The 22,740-nt window shown below is 38.5% G+C and overlaps 1 long non-coding RNA gene across 3 annotated transcripts; it reads right to left on the bottom strand.

Annotated features, from left to right (window-relative positions):
- Positions 1–268: 268 nt before the first annotated feature.
- On the bottom strand, positions 269–15,513 carry LOC126457516 (uncharacterized). Of its 3 annotated transcripts, none has more exons than XR_007585485.1 (4): positions 15,421–15,513; positions 7,013–7,167; positions 4,218–4,391; positions 269–1,433 (listed from the first exon to the last, which is right to left on the bottom strand). It is a non-coding gene; the product is annotated as an uncharacterized LOC126457516 (long non-coding RNA). The 3 variants fall into 3 exon arrangements; XR_007585484.1 differs by lacking the exon at positions 15,421–15,513 and adding an exon at positions 14,998–15,212; XR_007585483.1 differs by lacking the exon at positions 15,421–15,513 and having other exon boundaries at positions 7,013–8,256.
- Positions 15,514–22,740: the final 7,227 nt, after the last annotated feature.

Below are 22,740 nucleotides of genomic sequence, written 5' to 3'. Positions count from 1 at the left end.
ATCTGCAAAGCAAATCCATGGCTGAAAAAGTCAGACCAAATCACATTAAAACTACATGTCTTACTCCTTGGACCATTTTTATTCCTGTATAACAAGCAGTTTTTGAAACTAAAAGAACTACAAATGATTATGATGCTCTGCAAAATTAGATCAATGAGTGGAAGAGAATTAACAGGTGACTATTTCCAACCTTGTGCAGATGTAGATGGAGATGGAGAGGTACAGCCACTCCTCTTGTGCTACCAGACTAGATGCCAAATTGAACTACTAAGTATGGAACAGTATGCTTGCTTGATGCGACAAAGCCACAAAGTAGGACATTCCACTGTTCTTTATAACAGTGGAAGCATAAGTGTGCTATTTAGAGGTAGGATTTTTATCTTCAGATAGAAGACACAAGATAAATTTGTAAAGCATTAAATATTTTTACAAGGAATAGAATACAGACATAAATCCTGCATACTGGGTTACCAATTTCTCAGAGTCCGAGATAAATGCAATTCAGGGAGTACTTCCCATCTTTAAAGTGTATCTATGTTTATTTCACAGGGAGGTTGGTTAGTTTAATAGACGAAAGGACACCACACATGTGCCCACAAAAGTGCTGCAGGCCCCCTGGGGGAGGGAGGGGGGGGGGGGGGTAGGCTGGCTGGCTTGAAGGATGTGGTTATGAAAACATGCAAAAGAACAAGAAAGACATAGTTGTTAAACTGTGGAGGGCAGTTAATTTAGGAAAGACGAGAATTCATAGTGTTTTTGAAGGGAAGGAGTCTGCATTACATTACTTTGAAAAGCTGTGGGATCCAGGGCATTATAGATGGGTAAAAGCTTTTAAGTACACAGACATGTTTGCCAGTATAAGCACAACAAATGGTGCTGAAGAAATGAACAGGTTGGTGAAATATTCACACCTTCAGCAAAGTACAAATGTAACATAACAGGTTTTATTACAGTTTTAGTCCATAGTTACCTCCCAGGTATTTTAAATTAAATTCTGTTGATTTTAGTGCAGTATCAGTAACGATGGTAACTACGGGATTGTTTCATGTAAAATGTGCAGGAACTGAAGACTCATTGTATGGTAAACTTTGAAAAACCTGATCTTGTCCAGATTATCGAAAGTTCAAATATTCATGCAAGAACTTCTGTCCCATTTTCCATTTCTCAGAATGGGGATTTCACAAATTGGCACATAAAGCAGTTACAGTACAAAATCTAGCACTGCAACACATGGCTTACAGGATACCAGCAGAAATCACAAAAGAAGCAGCACATTCCTGAAAGAACAAGAGGGGGTATATGATCTGGTCTGCTTCTCAATAAGTTAAAAAAAGTTTAATTTCTGTTGATAATGATAACATTTATATGTTTCCAGTTGCTTTAGCACTTTTTCTATTGATTAAAGCCCTGTGGATTCTTCATTAACTCCATACCTGTAACACAATACAGAGATTTCAATTAGATTAGTTAAAAACAGTTGCTTAAGCAGCATACAAACAATACAACAGCAAAACTGCAAGCACTGAGGTAGAGATGTGTGTGTGAATACTTTTAAGCGTCAGCTACAGCGAACATGTTAAGATATAGGCTATCTTTAATGCCACAATTTTACTCGCTAAAGTTGCCAGATCACAATAGGCTGGAAGTATTTGCAAATAACATCAACAGTAACTACTTATACACAAAATTGAAGTGAATATTTTTAAAGCTGCATTTACTTTGTTACACCTAGTCAACATGCAACATCAGTACCTATGTGCAATTTGCTTGCAATTCTTTTGCCAGTGACAGACAATTTAAACGATTTTTCACATACTGTGTGTGTTCTGAAGTATAAGCATCACAGAACATTCAGACACTTTGCACTCCAGTTTGTGGTTCTTTGTACCTATTGAACAGCTCTGCACAGATTACAGTAAGTGGAATGCACTTTGAATACTTACACCTACTGCTAGCAATGAAAGTTGTAAATAATGAACATCACCAGTAAAATCTGAATGCTAGAGGGGGGGGGGGGGGGGGGAAGTACCCTCTACAGTTTAATCTTTTAACATAAGGCTCATGCCAAATCTACATTATACATAATGCCAAAAGATTTATTATGTATAAAGCAAAGCCAACAGCCTTGGCCGAGTGGATACACCGGTTCCCCTCATATCACTGAAGTTAAGCACCACTGGGTGTGGACAGCACTTGGATGGGCGACCATTCGGTGCCTCACATTCTGTTGGCTTTCCAGAGCGCACAAGTATATTTCTGTCACTTTGAAGTTGATGCCACTGCTAATGGAAGGCCATTGTCTGTAGGGTTTGATGACTCTACATCATGTTGCAAGGTTGTGAGGTGTTCAACATTTTATTAGCTGTTTCATTACTGCAACTGTATGTCAGATTTATTAAATTCTTACACACTTCTCTTGCCCGTTGATGCACTGCTGAATTACCATTTGATGTTTCAGGAATGTGCTGTTCATTTGTTTCATGACTTTGACTGGTATCCTGCAAGTCATTTGTTACAGTGCTGGTTTCTGTACTGCAACTGCTTCGCGAGCCAAACCCATTTGTTTCATCCAAGCAAATCAATGGACTAGTCCTATAATTGAAATTCAGTTTGTGAAATCCCCATTCTGAGAAATGGAAAATGGCACAGAAGTGCTTGCAAGGATACTTGAACTTCTGGAAATCTGGACAAGAGCACTCAGGTTTTTCGAAGTTTACCACGTAATGAGAGCCTTTGTTTCCTGCACATTTTACATGAAACAATCCCGTAGTTACCATTGTTACCGATTCTGCACTAAAATCAACTTCCACTGATTCATATCGCTTCATTACATGCCTTGTGAAGTCGGGTGTATCCTATGCAGGAATACAGGGATCATCTTATTGTATGACTTAATGGCAGAATTTAATTTACAATACTTTTCAATGAGGCTAGGGAGGTAACTATGGACTAAAACTGTAATAACACCTGTTAATGTATCTGTACTTTGATGGTGTGAATATTTCACCAACCTATTCATTGCTTCAGCACCATTTGTTGTGTTTATATTGGCAAACATGCCTTTGTGCTCAAAAGCTTTCTCCCATCTACGATGCACCGGAACCCATTGTTTCTCAAAATATTTTAATGCAGACTCCTTCCCTTCAAAAACATGATGATTTTTCATTTTTTCTAAATTATCTTTGTACTGTTGCAAGGAGGACGATGCTCCACTGATTAACTATTGTCTCTCTGTCTTCTTGTTCTTTCACATGTTTACGTAACCACCTGTTCCAAGCTTGTTCCCTGTGAAATGAACATAGATACACTTTAGAGCAGGGAAATACTGCCTGAATAGCATTTATCTCGGATTCTGAGAAATCAGTTACCCAGTATGCAGGACTCATGTCCACGTTCCACTCCTTGAAAATATTGAATGCTTCACAAATGGATTGTGTGTCTTCTACCTGAACATAAAAAAAACCTACAACTAAATAGCACACATTTGCTTTCACTGTTATGAAAAACAGTGGAATGTCATACTTAGTGGTTTTATATGTCGCATCAAGCAAGCATACTGTCCCATACTTTCTTAATAATTCCACTTGCCATGCAGTCTGGTAGCAAAAGAGTAGTGGCTTTACCTCTCCATCTACCTCTGCACAAGGTCTAAAATAGATATTGCCACCTGACAACTCTTTCTTCCACTCACTAACTTTCATCTGCAGAGCCTACTGATCAATTGTTGTCTTTTATTTTCAATATAGCATTATACATATGATTATAAATCGTTTTATCTGAGGGATAAAACATTACATTGTCATGATCTGGCATGGTGGTTGCACTGAAATTTGTCTTGACAAAATTGTCAAGATGTAATTTGATTACCGGTACCGATCTTGTTCCTTCTTTAACAACATTTCCTATTTCATTTGCTAGCATAGGGTGTATTTCTGCAGTAACTTTGACACTTTCTGTACTGTGTGTGTGTGTGTGTGTGTGTGTGTGTGTGTGTGTGTGTGTGTGTGTGTGTGTGTGTGTGCCTACTGGTGAAGCAACCACATGAAATCTAAGAAAGCTTGTGGGCTGATTTGGGGACACCAAAGCCTCTCTCAAGCTTTCCAAACCCTGTAACACAATAGACTTAATTATAACAGATAAGTACTAACGGTCTCAAACTAAATGTATACAACCACTGATTAAAAAATATATTCAAGTATGTTAAAGTTTAAACTCACCTCTTTCTTAATATTAGGATGAGCCCCCTCTGTCTCAATTGAATATCCAGGGTATACTGACTCAATTGAATATCCAGGGTATACCCGGATACATTTAACAGAGAATGTAGCTGGGCAACCACTTTTCTTTGTGTCCATAACACAGAGTCTCTTCCTGGGGGTCGTACGGTCAGCCTTGAAGTAAAAAACAAAAATTAATTAAAAAACAACATTTTATTGATTCTGGTCAATGTGGTTTAAATGTTTCTTCCTCCTTACAGTGCTTTCAAAACTAAATGTTCCAGTGTAAACAAACGAAAATACCATCTACACATTTAGAAATGACTGGTCTAGGACAGCTACAAACTGTGTGAATAACACTACACAAAAAGAATTTTAAGTTAATTGGCAAAAATGTAATTGACTCCAGCATAACAACTAAGGATGAATCTACACTTGCCTCCTTGATGAAACCAATAAAAACAGCAACTCAAAGGTACAAAAAAGCCTACTCAAACAGACTGCTGCTAATCACAGAAGGTATTAAAACAGGTTTAGCATAGAACATTCACGCAGGATATGTGCTCAGATATAATGCATTGCTTCGACAATACAGTTAAGTGGTACGGCCACTAACATTTTGGCCAGCACTAAGGTATTACCTAAAGTCAGTCCACCCACTTTGACCTGTGGTGTCACCAAGATGACACACTACCCTTACTTCAACTGTATACGGCTCAAGTGAAGCTCTTGATACCATGAACCCAAATCCAACTCCAAAACCAGATATTACAAATTTTACTTTACTTTTATCGCGTCTAAAATGAAGTCCACAGCACCAAACACCAACACAGACATTGTTATGTCAGTTATCAAAACCTTTACTTATCCTATCTAAAATGAACTCCACAGTACAACAAACCAAAACTCAATCACATAACTAATATCAAAAAGTTAACAGAATCAATGATGCTAAAGCAATACCTGCAGTACCTACCACCCGCAATCCGAAATTATCAAACACTAACAAGAAAACCCAAGAAATTCTTAAATCCTGCATAATCACCAATTTTAATATATATGAGGGTGGATCAAAAAGTAAGTTGCACTTCCACATTATGGCCATTTATTAAACCACATATACAAATGCTACACAGCTATGACACACTCAACTACACCATCAAATGACTAATAAAATACGTAAACAACTCTGAAACAATCATCCAACAAGTGTGCACCATCAATGGTGGTGCAAAGCTTTTGAGCTGGATTAAGTGACAGTTACACCATTAATCAATGCACTTGGGTGTAATCCCAACTTTTGGTTGACCTCACTTAAAAGTTAACCACACAGCCCAGCATCTGCTGTGAACTAAGAGAACATCTCAAAGTGAAGCTCTACCCAAATCAACCACAAAAGTACATTAGCTTGGACCTCAAATTATCAGATTCATAAGAGTATTTCAGCAACACATTCAACATAATGCAAAATAAGGCAAACACAGACTAATAAACACACAACTACTTTTCCACTGTGGAGGAAATCCACAGGCTTAAAGAAGCTAGGGCCATATTTACTAAAGGGGTGTCTAGACAGAACATATGATTCCTTATATTTAACCAGCAGGCCTAAACATTAACTTGAGACTAGATTTAACCAGCTACAACTTAACAGGAAAAAACAATGCCATAATGTGAGTCAGCATATTATCAAATGAAGAAAATGGTAATAAATTTTTGTAAGAGATGTTAGCTAAAACAAGACCTATATATTACAGTAATTTTGAAGAATCCATGCACGGGGCTACATATTGACACTCTTGCCAAGGTCACACTTTATCATCAGTGTTTTCAATTTTTAAAAAATCACAGAAGGTAGGGTACTCTCCACTTACATCCTAACTTCTCCCATGAAAATTTTTTGTTCCCTCTCCTTAAAAATTAAAAACAATTTGCGACATTGGCCGAATTATTGATATGTAGCCCCACGCGTGAATTCTTCAAAATTACCTATATTACTGAAGTAATTACACAGTTGAGTAGCCTACTATTTCAATTTATATGCAAATTACAAAAGTGTTTAGGTAATTAATAACAACGCTTGCATCATTAAGGGATTATGGGATATCGATGTAGCAACTGCCACGGAGCCAGATATCGATTGTGTGTTTCAATGTGGCGTGGATATAAACATTACACCTTGAACGAATTATGTAAATGAAAAAAGGGTAAAATGTGGTGACAGACTGATCTGTAGCGCAGCCCAAGGTTTAGGTTAGGGTGGGAGGCAACAGTTTGGTTGTGAGCTGGCGAAGCCAGCGAATGTGAAACCTCAATAAAGGTTGTGGTAATGAAATTCACCAGTTCAATATATATCATTATCACGAGATCGCAACATCGATATCTCACAAACCCTTAATGATTCAAGCTTTGTTGTTAATTACCAGTGTTTAATATTCTTAATTCACCTGTTTTGAAATATGGTACATTTAATTAAGCGCAATATATTGACAGTTATAAGAGCAAAGCAAAAATATCACTGTATTGTGGTGACATCTTAAGAATATGTTTGTTTTGTAGTACACTTTGATTTCATCTATTATATAAAAAAAGATTATTTTATAACAGACAATATTTAATAATAGGACTACCCACAAAAATCAGCTTCCAGCATAATTGCAATCTTAATTCTTGCAACCTAATAATGCAAGATAATAAATGCTACTGGTATGCATACTTTTCTTAGTTTGTACTATAAGCTACCGGTTAACAGAGTCTACTACTAAGCAGATGAAACATAGCATGATGTTACAAACCAGGTGATCTGGAACAGGAACCCCTTTCATTTCTTTGTAGTACTTAGGGCCAAGAATACATTCCTGGTGACTTCCATTTTCCACTGAGAAAGGATATCTGAAAAATCGGATATCCACACTCCCACTCTTAAGTCTGAAGAAAAATTTTGGACAACCTGCAAAATCAGAAATAAATTGTTTCTAAATAAGTGGTTGGAAAACTGGGCAAAACTATGAATATGTACTTCAATTTCTGCTTGAGATTCACAATAACCACGCAATTGCCCGTCGTCATCGATGCTGAACTCTGTCAGCTTTTCTCTCATTAGTCTCTCGAATGCTAAACACATAATTAGAGACGAGCAAACGAAAAACAACGCACAGGACACAAACACAGTACAATACACGATTTAAAAGCAAGGAACGAAAAACACATTTAAACGAATGGCGCAGACCACATCGCTACCCCTGTCACAACCTCTCGAAAGTTCACAAAAGTCGAATAGTCGATATAAGGTTTCTATCGTTTTCGATGTAGCATGTATACGTCATACTGACGTCACATCAAACCCAAGTCCGGTGAACTTCGCATCCTCCCATAATAAGAAGCGTCTCGCGGGCCCCGAGGAATCATGACGTCATATCATGGCATGACGTCGTCTCTCATGCAAGCCAATATCTCTGGTAGTTTTCGAAACGCGGATATTCTTTGAACATGGCATGCTGATGCCTTGTGGATTTGTATATGATGGCGGGATTTGTGTGCGTTAAAGCTTTTCAATCACGGAAAAAAATTGATAATACTTGCTGCAAAAGCACGTGTTTGCAGACGAGAAGAGATAGTTTATATTCCAGACAATGGACGGTAAGTAACTTCCGTTAGTAATCTTATCATGCGCAAGAAAAGTAAAATGTATGGTAAATCTACAGAAATTTCATTCTTTGTGCCTATAGTATTCTGATGCATTATGTTACTCAGTAAAGTTTCTTTCAATGCATCTATGTGGATTATTTGTGGTAACGGCGTATTCTCATAACAAATGGCTTCGGTATTTAAGTTGCAATCATCGTAACTTTTTCCTGATCAAAAATTGTGTAGTGACTGTATTCTAACAGTAACCTGCACATTTGAAAACTTTTGAATGTTCACAATTAATCATTGATCATAGTCAGTATTTTTGACAGTAAAATAGATATGAATTGCAGTGACTGAATCCAGGTTTGTGAGTGATGTAATGTGTTTTTGTAATGGATGTTTCAGAGTTTCTGAAGTGAAAGTCCAAGGGAGAGAAGACAACGAGAAGTAGCTTTTTTGTCTGTTTTTTGGTTTATAGGCCTACTGGGGAAACTCGCCATGTAAAAAAAACGAGTAACGCATCCAGCTTGGTACCTCTATGGTGATGTGGAAATCCGAGCATTGTTAATAAAGAAATTAATTCTGTGTGTGTCTTTCTTTTGATTCCTTTATCATGTTGGTTATAGTAGACCAAATTTAATTAAAATACCCAGGTGATAATTTCAACATAAATTGGACTATGTGCATAGCTGCTTCTCACAGGCAAAGTATAAATATTCACCATCCTATGGCATGCGTGTTCACTGGTCAGTTATGGCAAAAGAAATCACTGACTCAAAGAAGCATAATTTGCTTGGTAGACATAATTGGAAATGGCCTTTTTAGTTATAAGTTTACATTATTAGATTATAGTACTCCCTGAGAGATTATCTTCTGCATTTCTTGACCCTGACATGATTAGGTCTGGAATACAGCATTAAGTGTGCTGCTCTGCTGTCAGCAGCATGGTAGTCAATGTGTTAAGCAGTCGTTTAGGAACTAGTGTGAAGTATATGCATCGGTACAGCTTTGGCTAAAAAGATACAGCTAGAATGCTAATTACTGTTTCAGCAATTATCCTTTACACAGTTAAATATATTATGTTAAATATGTATCTAAAACTGAATTCATGAATAACTTTGTAGTCATTTAAATAAAAATGCTGCAAACCGAAAAATTGTCTTGAAATGGTAAGGTATATCAAATATAAGTAAATATTTTTCCTCGGTAAGATTAAAGTGTAAAATTGCTGATACCTGGTTGCTACCATGAGATCAGTGCTGGCCCCAGCAGAGCAATCTGCTGTGACCACCGGCACGGCACCTGACAGTTATATTGACACACCAGTAAACCCACCTGAATGGCACACTGGGTTACACAAGCATTAGCTGTAGAATACGTAATTTACACAGAAAACTTTTCATACAAATTTTATTGTAAAGCACACTGAAGTTAAGGGAAAGATGCAATGCCTAGATGAGATAAACATGGACACACAATAACTCAATTTGCTCAGATATATGGAAAATTAACTGTAGTATTATATGATGTATAACATATATATGACATATAACACATCTGAGGTGCAGATTTGTGGAGAGGAGAGATTGCATTGAACCTGTTGTGTATGGTGCATATTTTGTTGCAGTGCTGGGATGATGTCATCCAGATTTCAAAATTAGGGGTCTTGTAATGAAACTCTCATCAGTTTTAATATTTAAAAATAAACATGCCTGAAAAAGGAAGCTGAATAGGACTTTAAATTAAATTGCAAAAATTTTCTTGTTTTGCACATTCACTGCAGCTGACACTTAAAAGCTCGTGGCTAGTAGCTCTTATTGACCTTTGTGTCAGCCACAGTGAACATGTTGAAGATTTTAAAGTAACAAAGTAGTTGTTGACATTCTGATATTAATGGATGGCAGCTGGAAACACAGCAATGAAATAATGTGAATGACTTAAACCAGGAATTAAACAAGTCTACATAGCTTTGAACACAGTCATTTCACACTTCTTAGTCACTGCATATTTGTGTGCTATAACTAATACAGCAACCTTTCATTTTCTCATCTTTGATCTGGGAAACATGTCACATCTTACTTATTTTCCTAGAGCAACTCTAGGTTTATTAGATCCACATTTCAGAATTCTGGTAATTGTAGTCCTACTTCATGCTGAAAGTGTGGGTTGATAGCTGTCTCTTCAGATATGATCTCATCAACTGCCATTTCAGAAACTTGAAGGAAAAATGTGATTATTAAATTTTCTGTCAGTGATGAATATATCACTAATGTATATACCACACAAATACACTCCTGGAAATTGAAATAAGAACACCGTGAATTCATTGTCCCAGGAAGGGGAAACTTTATTGACACATTCCTGGGGTCAGATACATCACATGATCACACTGATAGAACCACAGGCACATAGACACAGGCAACAGAGCATGCACAATGTCGGCACTAGTACAGTGTATATCCACCTTTCGCAGCAATGCAGGCTGCTATTCTCCCATGGAGACGATCGTAGAGATGCTAGATGTAGTCCTGTGGAATGGCTTGCCATGCCATTTCCACCTGGCGCCTCAGTTGGACCAGCGTTCGTGCTGAACGTGCAGACCGCGTGAGACGACGCTTCATCCAGTCCCAAACAAGCTCAATGGGGGACAGATCCGGAGATCTTGCTGGCCAGGGTAGTTGACTTACACCTTCTAGAGCACGTTGGGTGGCACGGGATACATGCGGACGTGCATTGTCCTGTTGGAACAGCAAGTTCCCTTGCCGGTCTAGGAATGGTAGAACGATGGGTTCGATGACGGTTTGGATGTACCGTGCACTATTCAGTGTCCCCCCGACGATCACCAGTGGTGTACGGCCAGTGTAGGAGATCGCTCCCCACACCATGATGCCGGGTGTTGGCCCTGTGTGCCTCGGTCGTATGCAGTCCTGATTGTGGCGCTCACCTGCACAGCGCCAAACACGCATACGACCATCATTGGCACCAAGGCAGAAGCGATTCTCATCGCTGAAGACGACACGTCTCCATTCGTCCCTCCATTCACGCCTGTCGCGACACCACTGGAGGCGGGCTGCACGATGTTGGGGCGTGAGCGGAAGATGGCCTAACGGTGTGCGGGACCGTAGCCCAGCTTCATGGAGACGGTTGCGAATGGTCCTCGCCGATACCCCAGGAGCAACAGTGTCCCTAATTTGCTGGGAAGTGGCGGTGCGGTCCCCTACGGCACTGCGTAGAATCCTACGGTCTTGGCGTGCATCCGTGCGTCGCTGCGGTCCGGTCCCAGGTCGACGGGCACGTGCACCTTCCGCCGACCACTGGCGACAACATCGATGTACTGTGGAGACCTCACGCCCCACGTGTTGAGCAATTCAGCGGTACGTCCACCCGGCCTCCCGCATGCCCACTATACGCCCTCGCTCAAAGTCCGTCAACTGCACATACGGTTCACGTCCACGCTGTCGCGGCATGCTACCAGTGTTAAAGACTGCGATGGAGCTCCGTATGCCGCGACAAACTGGCTGACACTGACGGCGGCGGTGCACAAATGCTGCGCAGCTAGCGCCATTCGACGGCCAACACCGCGGTTCCTGGTGTGTCCGCTGTGCCGTGCGTGTGATCATTGCTTGTACAGCCCTCTCGCAGTGTCCGGAGCAAGTATGGTGGGTCTGACACACCGGTGTCAATGTGTTCTTTTTTCCATTTCCAGGAGTGTATTCATGATGCTATAGAATAGTGCAGGGCCATCTTCTGGAACACCTGCTGGGTAGACTAAACAGTGCACTTCACATCCAGTGCATCAATTTCTTCATAGGTAGTATCATAGTACACTACTATCTCAGGCTTGATTGTTGCGATGCTCAGTGAAACAGCATTATGCCTTGAAGACACTAAACTAACAGCCTTCTTAAGTTTTTGAATAAAGGATATAAGTAAGTAATATATCCAAAAACAATTAAGTTTTACATTTTGCTGTAAGAAACTCGTTTTGAATCTTTCCTTTTATTATTATTTTGTACATGTGTGACCTTCTTGTGTCCTCTCCCCAGTTTGACAAGTACATCTGATTTATTTAATGAGGATATTTATGGTTACAAACAAAAAAAAAAAAGAAAAAACATGTGGTGACAATGCAACCTGCGAACAAAGATCATCTTCCAAAACTTTACGAGCCTAGGAAGTAAGCACAATGATTTGGACATAATAGCATGTTTTAATAAACCAGATGTTTCAGTTATTACTGAGCACTGGTATACCAAACAAGAACCTTATTATGCACCAATTAACAAAAAATTTCTGCTCGTCTTTCAGTAGGGATATCAAACCTTATGGTGATGTTGCAAAAGTGCCAATAGTTGGTGCTCAATTCCTTACATGTTGAAGGTGTTACTGAACTTTCTGCTATAAGCTATAGACGGGAAAGCTAATCTCTATCAATTGCTTGTATAGAGAGATAGTAAATACTCTGGGAAAACGGCTGGGTAATAATGCTGATAATTGTTCACAGTTTAATAAAACCTTATCTAACACAAATCAGTTTTCACTCTTAAGAATGGCGAGTGGCATACCCTGATCTAAAATTACTGATATGTAATACAGGGTACTCAGGACTTAGTACTGGGATACTTTCTTTTGTCGATTTATGTAAATGACAAAATACTGCTCCCCAAATTCAAGGATAGTTCTGTATGCGGATGCTACATCTATTGCATGCAAGTGTAAAGGTCATGAGCAACTACAAAAACTATGAAACTGTATTACAAATGAAATAATTCAGTATTTCTATGAAAGTCATCTCATTGTCAGCACAAGATAGCAGCAGTAATGGATTTTCACCCCACAAGACAGATTTTGAAATTCAGTTGTGCACTGGAACTGATATTGTCATCAAAGAAAACTACTGCTTGGTTACAGTTAAACTTTCTATATTCAACATGTTATAACATGGAAACTAATTACTGTACAAGAACACAACTTGGTAGCATTAATGTCAAGGACATGAGCAAGAGAAATAATGCAGAATCAATTCAACTGAAAGACTTCTAATGTTTCCTGAATCAGAAACATCCCCCAGGCTGTGGCTAAGCCATGTCTCCGCTATATCCTTTCTTTCAGGAGTGCTAGTTCTGCAAGGTTCGCAGGAGAGCTTCTGTAAAGTTTGGAAGGTAGGAGATGAGATACTGGCAGAAGTAAAGCTGTGAGTACCGAGCGTGAGTCGTTCTTCGGTAGCTCAGATGGTAGAGCACTTGCTCGCGAAAGGCAAAGGTCCCGAGTTCGAGTCTCGGTCAGGCATACAGTTTTAATCTGCCAGGAAGTTTCACTTTTAATGTGCTGCTACAGTACACCACACCAGTACCATTACTGGTGACGGTGATGGAGGCTGCTATGAAAAGCTTGCGATTTTATTCAAATCTGATGTGGCAAGTTAACAAAACTTTTTATCCATGTGAGTAAAATTATTGTGTAAAATTGATAGCGCAGCTTCTTACAGAAGTCTTTTCAGAGCCCTTCGGAGTCTTTCACTTACATGTCAACATATTTACTCCCTAATAGTATTTGTTGTTCATAATAGGGGTAATTTTACTCTGTTCAGTGAAATGAACTTGCAAAATACTGGAAGTAAAAACAATGTCCATGTAGACTATACATCCCTGCCTACAATTCAGAATGGAATATCACATTCTGATTGAAAGTCTTTAACAGGTTGCTGCTAGACATCAGGCAGAAAACTGAAAATCCTAAGGTAATAAAAAAATACAAAGTAAAAAAAATATTTTATTAGCTTCTCCTTCTATAATTATAATTAAACATAATGTTTCGACTCACAAATGCAATTGCTAGTTAATGTTAACACTAAGGTTCAAATTAACAGGATTTTAATGTTACCATTATATGTACAGCTGACAGTACTCATTGTAAAATTATGAAATGACTTGTACAAAGTATGAGAGAAAAACAGCACTTAAAAAAAAAAAAAAAAAAAAACCTTTCTAGCTTTCAGGGTTGTTACTTCCTTCCTCTGGGAAGATGAATATAGTTTGTGACTGGAAATGAGGGGAAGATCACATACACCACCCGTATAGAACAATTATGTGACACATTCATGAGTACTGCTCCAATGTTTGAGATCCAGGTCAGATTTAAGCAATACATTGAAGCAACTCAGAGTCTGGTTGCTATATAGGTTACCAGTAGTTTCAAACTATGTGTGAGTATAATGAGAATCCCTTGAAGGAAAATAATATTCTTTTTGTACAACAATATTGAGAAAATTTAGAAGGCATGAGAAATCTGGGCTCGGATGGTAGATAGCCTTTCTTCCCTCTCTCTGTTTGCGAGTGGAACAGGAAAGAAAATGATTTGTAGTGGTACAAGGTACCCTCCACCAGGTACCATTTGGTTGCTTGTGTAGTATGTATGTACATCAAAATATGGAAGAAAATTGTGACTGCCTACTACATTAAGAAGTAATAGTTGAACTAACCTAAGCTTTGTGATTTACTTCAAATGTTTTGTCCCACTGATACACTCTAACAATCAGTGACTTGCATCTATAGCAGTCTTACAATTTGGAGATGTCAGTAGGCTTACTGCTTGGATATATTAATATTCCCTCATTGAGCTCTTTTTATCTTAAGATCACATAAACTGGATTTTTGAGAAACTACATACAGGGAGATGTGATTGGCTTATAGCTGTTTGTTTACAGAAAAACAGCGATCAAAATTTACGCATATCGGTAACACACACAGGGCAAGAGCACATATCTGGGCTAGAGCACCATACTGGATTTCGCCCCCTTTCCCTAGAAACCTTGGCTGGAGTAATAACTATTTGTAGCATAGTCTGAGGTCTACATTAGGTTGAAAAGCGATAATTTCGTCGACAGTTGTGGAACACAGCGAATGAGAAATAAGGGTTGTGATAACAGATAGACGTGTGGCTTTGCCTAATATTTGTTTGCGGCGTATTTAAATGCACTTTCCCACATTTAATGCATTTCTCTTAATAAAAAAATAAAACTACTGGGTCATCCCAAAAAAACATATATTAGAAAATGAACAATCATCCGACGTGTTTTGATGCATATTATTTACAGATATCGTACACAAACTGGAAAAATGCAATGGGCGTTCCACTACGTATCCTTTACCATACTTGATTTGTTTTTCCGCATTTGCTACTGCTGGTATGGGTTCAAAGACAAATTCGTGCTGCAAACGTCTCAGTGGTAGTTAGCCTACATTGGTAAGCTGCAGTTAATGTGTTAAAAACATTTATACACATTGTCCTCAATGCGTAATATGTGTCATGCTATAAATCACTCTGCCTTTCGACCAATAATTTGTTATCAGTTGGCTTCAATCAATCACGTAAGACTCTAATGTGTAACTTTGACTACGCTGCGGATTATTATGCCACCATAATCCAGTTTATTCACATTCAAACCTTCTTTCTACATTTAATTCTGTTAATGGAAGCTTCATTCAAACAATCTGGATTGATTTGACGTTCCAAAACAATAGCTGATGGCAAGTCTGTACAAACGCTGTGGCCAACGTGTGACGTCACTTACGTCAACAGAGCTGTTTACAGGTCTAGTCACCAGGCAGCGCTGTCACGCTTTAAGCCTTACTGATGACGTCATGAAGCGATTCCTCGGGGCCCGCGAGACGCACGTCTCATAATATATAACTGTGGTTGATTCAGGCGTCCTTCATCTTTGGTTAGCAAACACGATATATTCTCTTCCAGTATCCAAAAAGAGAGAATAAATCAAGTTCCCGTCAAATAAACATTTAACGTGGAATTTCCGCCATGGTCAGTGGAGATACGGTGAGGAAGACTCAATACTTTGGCAAATATTGCCAGTGGAGCCCATTTATTTATTTATTTATTTTATTTATCCATCCGTTGACCATAAATATTGTATGGATGTTGTCAAGCCATTTCAAAGAAATGGACACAAACAATATATACGTAAAAAAGTACAAAACAAAATAATACAATGAGGTTAATAATAATACAATGTAAGTAATATAGCCTATATACACCCCTGCTTGTTATTTTAAATGCATAGTCTGTTTTTCATAAGGCTTTGGTTTTGTCACCCTAAACGGCAAGTCCTTATATACACCACACTGCTTAAGTATATATTTACATTACACAACAGCTGTCCTTTAAGTATGTAATGTAATGAATGATTAGGTACATATTGACTATTTTCCATTTTGCCTTTATAAATATCATCAGAAAAAAAGTTATTGAGCTACATAGTCATTTACACAATAAAAACATTGTTCTACTAGAAATTTTTTAAATTCTGTTTTAAATTTGTTATCATCTTCTAACTGCCTGATGTTGACTGGCAGTGCGTTGTACAGTTTTGCACCGATATGGCCCACATACCTTTGTGTATTCGTTCTTTTTGTTCGCTGTGTATGGAGTGCTGCGCTATTACGGGTATTGTAGTTATGAAAGTCGGCATTTGCCTGAAAATCTGCAATGTGGGTCCTGACATACAATACACATTTGTATATGTATAGTGATGGTATAGCAAGTATTCTAAGCTTTTTGAATGTGGGTTTGCAGTGTGTCTGTGGATGACTGTGAGTTATTATTCGGATGGCCTTCTTCTGCAACAAAAAAATTTGTTTTAGGTGCCCTGTTGTGGAACCCCAAAACATTATTCCGTATGTGGCAAGAGATTGAAAATAGCCGAAATATGCCATTCTGGCACCCTCTGAGGTACAAACATTTGCAATAATTCTGAGAGCAAAACAGGCTGAATTAAGTTTCTGTGCAAGTTTTATTACATGGTCATTAAAATTTAAGTTTTCATCCAAATGAATCCCCAGCAATTTTGTGGATGTCACTCTGTCTAAGGCTTTGTCACCCCATACGAGATCAAGATTTACATTTTGACATCTTTTCCCAAACTGCATATAATTTGTTTTATTTACATTCAATGTCAACCTGTTTGCATTGAGACAAGAGTGGATGTAATTTGAACTTTATCAGCAGTTGTTGGTAGCAACTGCTTTGGTGCACTTATTATCACACTAGCATCATCTGCAAATATTATTGCTTTGGCTGCATCATCTGAGGTGTGAAAATCATTTATATAGACAAGAAACAGTATGGGCCCTAAGATGCTGCCTTGTGGTACTCCTATTTCTAAATTTTTTACCTCTGATACTGAATTTATTTTGTGGTTGGAGTAAGTTAATGTCAGTCCTACAACCTGTGTTCTGTTTTTTTAGGTATGATTCAAACCATTTTTTTCCTATCCCATGTATACCCAACGATTCCAATTTTTCTAAGAGAATGTCCTGGTTTACCGTTGGTTGTTGGTTGGTTGTTTTGGGGAAGGAGACCAGACAGCATTGTCATCGGTCTCATCGAATTCGGGAAGGATGGGGAAGGAAGTCGGCCATGCCCTTTCAGAGGAACCATCCCGGCATTTGCCTGGAGTGATTTAGGGAAATCACGGAAAACCTAAATCAGGATGGCCGGACGCGGGATTGAACCGTCATCCTCCCGAATGTGAGTCCAGTGTCTAACCACTGTGCCACCTCGCTCGGTCTGGTTCACCGTGTCAAAAGCTTTGGAGAGGTCTAAATTTACTCCTACTACACAATAATCTTTTTCTAGATTTTTGATTATTTGTTCAGTGTAGCACATTACTGCTGTTTCGGTATTTTTACGTGCTTGGAAGCCATGCTGATTTCTGTTAAGTAAATTATGGTCATTTTATATTTGTTGATTCGGTGCTTCATCAGTTTTTCTAATATTTTCGAAAATGCTGGGAGGAGAGATATTGGGCGATAGTTTTCTACCTTATGCTTGTCGCCGTTTTTAAATAATGGCTTCACTTTTGAAATTTTCAGCCTTTCTGGAATAGCTCCTTCACTGAATGATAAATTGGCTATGTTTGCAAAGGGCTTTGTGATTTGTGGTGCTGTCCTTGTTATGATTGACACAGGCACCTCATCTATGCCAGCCAACATTTTGGGTTTCAAGCTTTGTATCACTTTCAACACTTCACCCTCATTTGTTGGCTCTACCCTCATCCTACAAGCTGTTTTTGGATATTCAGGTTTTTCTTCATTTGTAAATTTTAAGCTTAATGAGTTGTTGCATTTATGAAATAATTGTTAATATAATTTGGCAAATCTTGTTTATTAATATTGACATTTTTTTAAATTTTTGAGGCTAATGTCCTGGTTTTCACAACTCATCCCCGTTTCAGTCTTCACAATACCCCATATGGCTTTTGATTTGTTTTCAGACTGTCTTATAAAACTATCATTACTCATGAATTTTGCTTTAGCAATTACTTTTCTATATACTCTCTTGTAATTCATGACATATTCTATGAATTGTGGGTCTGTGGATGTTTTCATTTTGGAAATTAGTCTCTTTAGAGTTCCACAGGAAGTTTTGATGCCAGCTGTGATCCAAGAACTTGGCTTTGTATTGCCATGTGACCTGATTTTTGACAGCTTTTTTGGAAAACACATTTCAAAATATCCCATGAAAATGGAAGAAAATGTGTTATATGCATCATTTGTATTTGTTAGGGATAGTACTTCTGCCCAAGCCTCATTAGTTAGCATATTTATGAATTCTACACAGTTCTCTGTAGAAAAATTTCTTTTATACATGAAGTGTGTTTTTTCTCTTTCAGTAGCGTTGAAGGAATTTTGAGGACAAGAGTATTGTGGTCTGTTAATCCCATATCAGTATTTGTCACTTCAACTTCTGTGCGTCCTACATTTGAAAATATATTATCAATAAGACTGATTATATTATTTGTTATTCTTGTGGGTGTGTGTATGTGTGGAAGCAGGTTGAAACTACATAACAGATTTAGGAACTGATCTTTTAGCCTACTTTCACTCATAAGATTAATATTGAAGTCCCCACACACAACTACAGTGGCTCTATCGGTGAACAGGGTGTTAAGCAATATTTCTAATTGGTTAAAGAATACGTCTGCATCACCAGTAGGTGGTCTGTATATTGCTATGACTATGACTATTCCCTGTATTTCATTCAACTGCACAACTGCAGCTTCAAAATGATTTTCCACACTCAATGATTCAGCTTCACACCTTCTTTTATAGCTGATACTTGGTTTGGTAAATATACATACACCTCCATTTTTGGTATTTTTTCTACAATAATGGCTTGCCAACTTTAACGGATGAATATTAATGCTACTTAGTTCAAAACGTCTGCACCAATGCTCCACAATGCACATGCAGTCAATATTTGCACTGTTCATAGCTACCTCAAGTTCTAATGATTTATTTCTAAGACACTGAATGTTTAAGCTTAGAATCTGCAGGTGATGAGGATGAGAACTGGTTACATTTGTATTTACATTTTGTGGTGTCATACTCCGTTCCTTGCCCTGGCGAGGTACCAAAAATCCTCCAGAAGGACAGGTTTTCTGCAACTTGCAGGTCGTTCACTGGGATATGGTGAGTTGCTTGCTGCTGTTGCTGGTGTAGCTCCCAGTGTCATTGATACTGTCATTTCTGTTGTTGTTGTTGTTGATGATGATGATGGTGTATCTGTTTCTGATAATTCAGGTGTTGGTTCTGTTGTTATTGATATGCTTCCTTGTGAACTGCTAGCATTTGGGGTGTTTTCTTGCAATGTCAGAACATCACACTTGTCTTGTAGTGAAGATGCTTCATTTTCAGATTCACCAAGTAGTTTGTGGGTCTTGTCCTTGAGGGGAATTACATTTGAAGTGTCACAACTTACTTTCGTTTTGGCATTTACTATTTCTATTATTTTTGCAATTACGAAAATTTTTCCTAATCTATTTAAGTGGAAACCATGTCTAGTATGGAATCTCCTTCTTAGTTTGCTTATATCAATGAAAGTCACATTTTCGAATCGTTTGCATATCTGTTTCATCTCACTATTTGCACTTTCCACTTCTTTGTTAACGCAGGACCATTCTGCTAGGTCATGACGATGACTGAAAATACAATGACGTTAGTACATCTTAGTTCATACAGTCGCCTTTTTAGTGAAAGCAACAGATCTTGTTTTTCGTTTCTTGCGACGTCGTTTGTTCCCGCCAGGAAAACGGCAAAGTCTTTGTTGCTTAATGTGAGAATTTTTTCGTGGCTTATTGCAGTTGCTGTGCAGAATTTCGCACCTGGTTTCACCATGGAAGTTAAGTTCACATTGCTTTTATTACGAAAGTCAGTAGCTATGTTTCGCCCTTGGCTGTCTGAATATATTTCGATTTTTGTAATTGTTTTGGAGCTACAAAATGTAGGCCTAACTGAGCTGTTTATTTCCTCTTCCTTTTTCACACAAGCCGATAATCCATCGGAACTACATAAGGTCGGCAGATGTTTGTTTACTAAATTTACGTCGGATTTCTTATTTTTCTGCGTCAACGAATTCTTTTGTTCTGGCTTATCTACAAGATCCTTTTGCTTTTCACATGGTTCATGAGCACTATCACTAAACACTGCACTTCCACAATCTGTTGTGGAAAGTACTTGAAATAAGTTGTCGTGCACGAAGCTTACATTTATTTCACAATTCTTTTGATCTTGTACTTTTTGTCTGCGGCCGCTGCACTTCACCTTTGTCCACTTTTCGGAAACTGTCGAACTATCTTGCAGAAAACGTGGCGTGTTCACTTCGGTTTTTCTTTCTTGAAATTTAGTAATATCCATTTTCAGGGCATTGATTACGAACTGTAGGCTACTAATTCGTTCATTTAGCTTCGTAATTTCGCCCTTGCAGTTTCCACACGATTTCTTTTTTGTCGCAAAATTTACGTTTTTGTGGAGAGACACATTTCGAACTTTTAGCTTCGACGCCATCTTGATAGAGTTGTGGCGATTCGTGAATGAGTCGTTCATTTGAACGATTCTAAATAAAGAATCGTAAGAATCGAATAGTGATACGGACGAATCGTCGTTCAAAAGAATCGTAAGAACGATTGCGTGTTTCCGAGTCGTGACGACTCCAAGTTCCAACGATTCATCGATTCTTAGTACGATATTCTTCCATTTTGCTAATTCTGTTAGTTCCACCAGTGCTGCCACTAAAAGGCTGTCGCACTAGACCAATATTACAGAGCTTATTATAGAGAATATAGGCTCTCTAACCAATACCTTTCTCGGCGGATCGGCGTGTAATACTGTCTTTAAACAAAAGCTTTTCAATTAATAATTTCAAGTTCGAGTTTTCGAATGTTATCGTGTTCAGATTCATATTAAATTTTAGTGAAGTAATGTAGCTGTATACGATTGAATCCTACTGTTTAGAAGTATGTCGTCTTCTCACGTAAATAGTAGTGACAGCGGCAAGTTGTCAGACAAATTAAAAGGAAAATACCTATGCTTTGTATTTAGAAGAAATGAAAGTTAAGCTAAATTTGCTGTGTGGGAGGGCTGTCAGCTGCGATAAGAATTACAAGGGTGATGTGGACTTGGAAAGACATCTTAGCACAGAAAAACATAGGATGAAATGAGCCAAACCACGTCTGCCTCACTGCTAGATTTTGTTACTATAAAACAGACGTCTGTAGTTAGATACGTTCAAGCCACACAACCAAACTGGCATACCACGTAATTTTGCACCACCTTTCGCACAAATCGACTCATCTTTCCTGGCATACTGAAATAAAACAATAGATGCAACCAAATGAAACGTGACCTTTCATCAATTAAGGCATTACACGTATAAATCGAGAATCACACTTGTAACGTCATATGCATGTTTACTCATAAATAAACTATTTCTGGCATATCTTATCATGACACAGTTCGATTCTAACCCCATTGACAATTTCAGACATGCCCTGCCATCTGTGAGTAAGATATAGAACTTTTTGCATTCAGTAAGAATCATGCCACCGCAGACTAGAATGAATCGCGAACGAATCGTAGGAATCGATTTGCAATGTGAGATTGAGTCGTAGGAATCGAATCGGGAAAAAGAATCGTGTTGCCCAACTCTACATCTTGAAGATGACTTATCAGAGAAAAATCGCCATCCGGAGAAGCAAAGTTTAACAGCATCTCGCAAAAGATAAGCTGCAGTAACAAAAACATTACCAGATAAGGGGTCGGCATCTGAGACGTTTAACAACTTAATTGACTGAAGATCACATCAGCACTCAAGAAAAAAGATGCGGCCACCCGATGCAGCTTGTGCTCGACAAAAAGGGGGTTCCTCACGGAAAATAGGCGATGGTTCCATCAGAAAAAAGACTGTTCTAGTCCCCCAAATAGGAGCATTAACAGACACAATAAGGTTAGCGAGTTTATTAGAAATACAAAACCAACAGACGCAAAAAATGCCGAGGTTAGACCTGAGGGCAGTTGTATACAAGAAAATGCCATACCCAAAACGTAACGATCTGCACTGGTGATAGGGCTGGGCAAACGATACTCGCATTCGAAAGGCCTTGATATTTCCTGATACGCCATAGCGTTCGATACGGTATCGAGCTTGTTCGAACATTCACGTGACATTGGACTCGCGCGATGAGGGTGCAAGGGATACACAAGAAACTACGAACTAAGCACAACAACATGCTACGGCTCTGCATAAACTTATAATTTCCTGAAACAGTGGAGGAAACAGCATTAAACCCTACCACTGCACAAACTCCTATTGTGTTTGAACAAATGTGTGATATGCGTTCTCATACAGTATGTATGGATATAAGAAACATGTAGGTCCATTTTTAAGCAATGGTAACAGACCAAGACGAAAATATTGTCCTCCAAAAGAAATTGCTGGACTGAACCCTGTATAATGTTTTATTTCAGTATGAGAGGCGGTAATGATTTACGACGTTGGTTGCAAATGAGAAGCTCATAAGGTTGAATAACAGATAAGAACT

The sequence above is a fragment of the Schistocerca serialis genome, chromosome 2 (genome assembly GCF_023864345.2).
Source record: "Schistocerca serialis cubense isolate TAMUIC-IGC-003099 chromosome 2, iqSchSeri2.2, whole genome shotgun sequence".
Classification (NCBI taxonomy): Eukaryota; Metazoa; Arthropoda; class Insecta; order Orthoptera; family Acrididae; genus Schistocerca; species Schistocerca serialis.
Note: the sequence above shows the minus strand (reverse complement) of the source record. Positions and strands in the feature narration are given on the sequence as shown.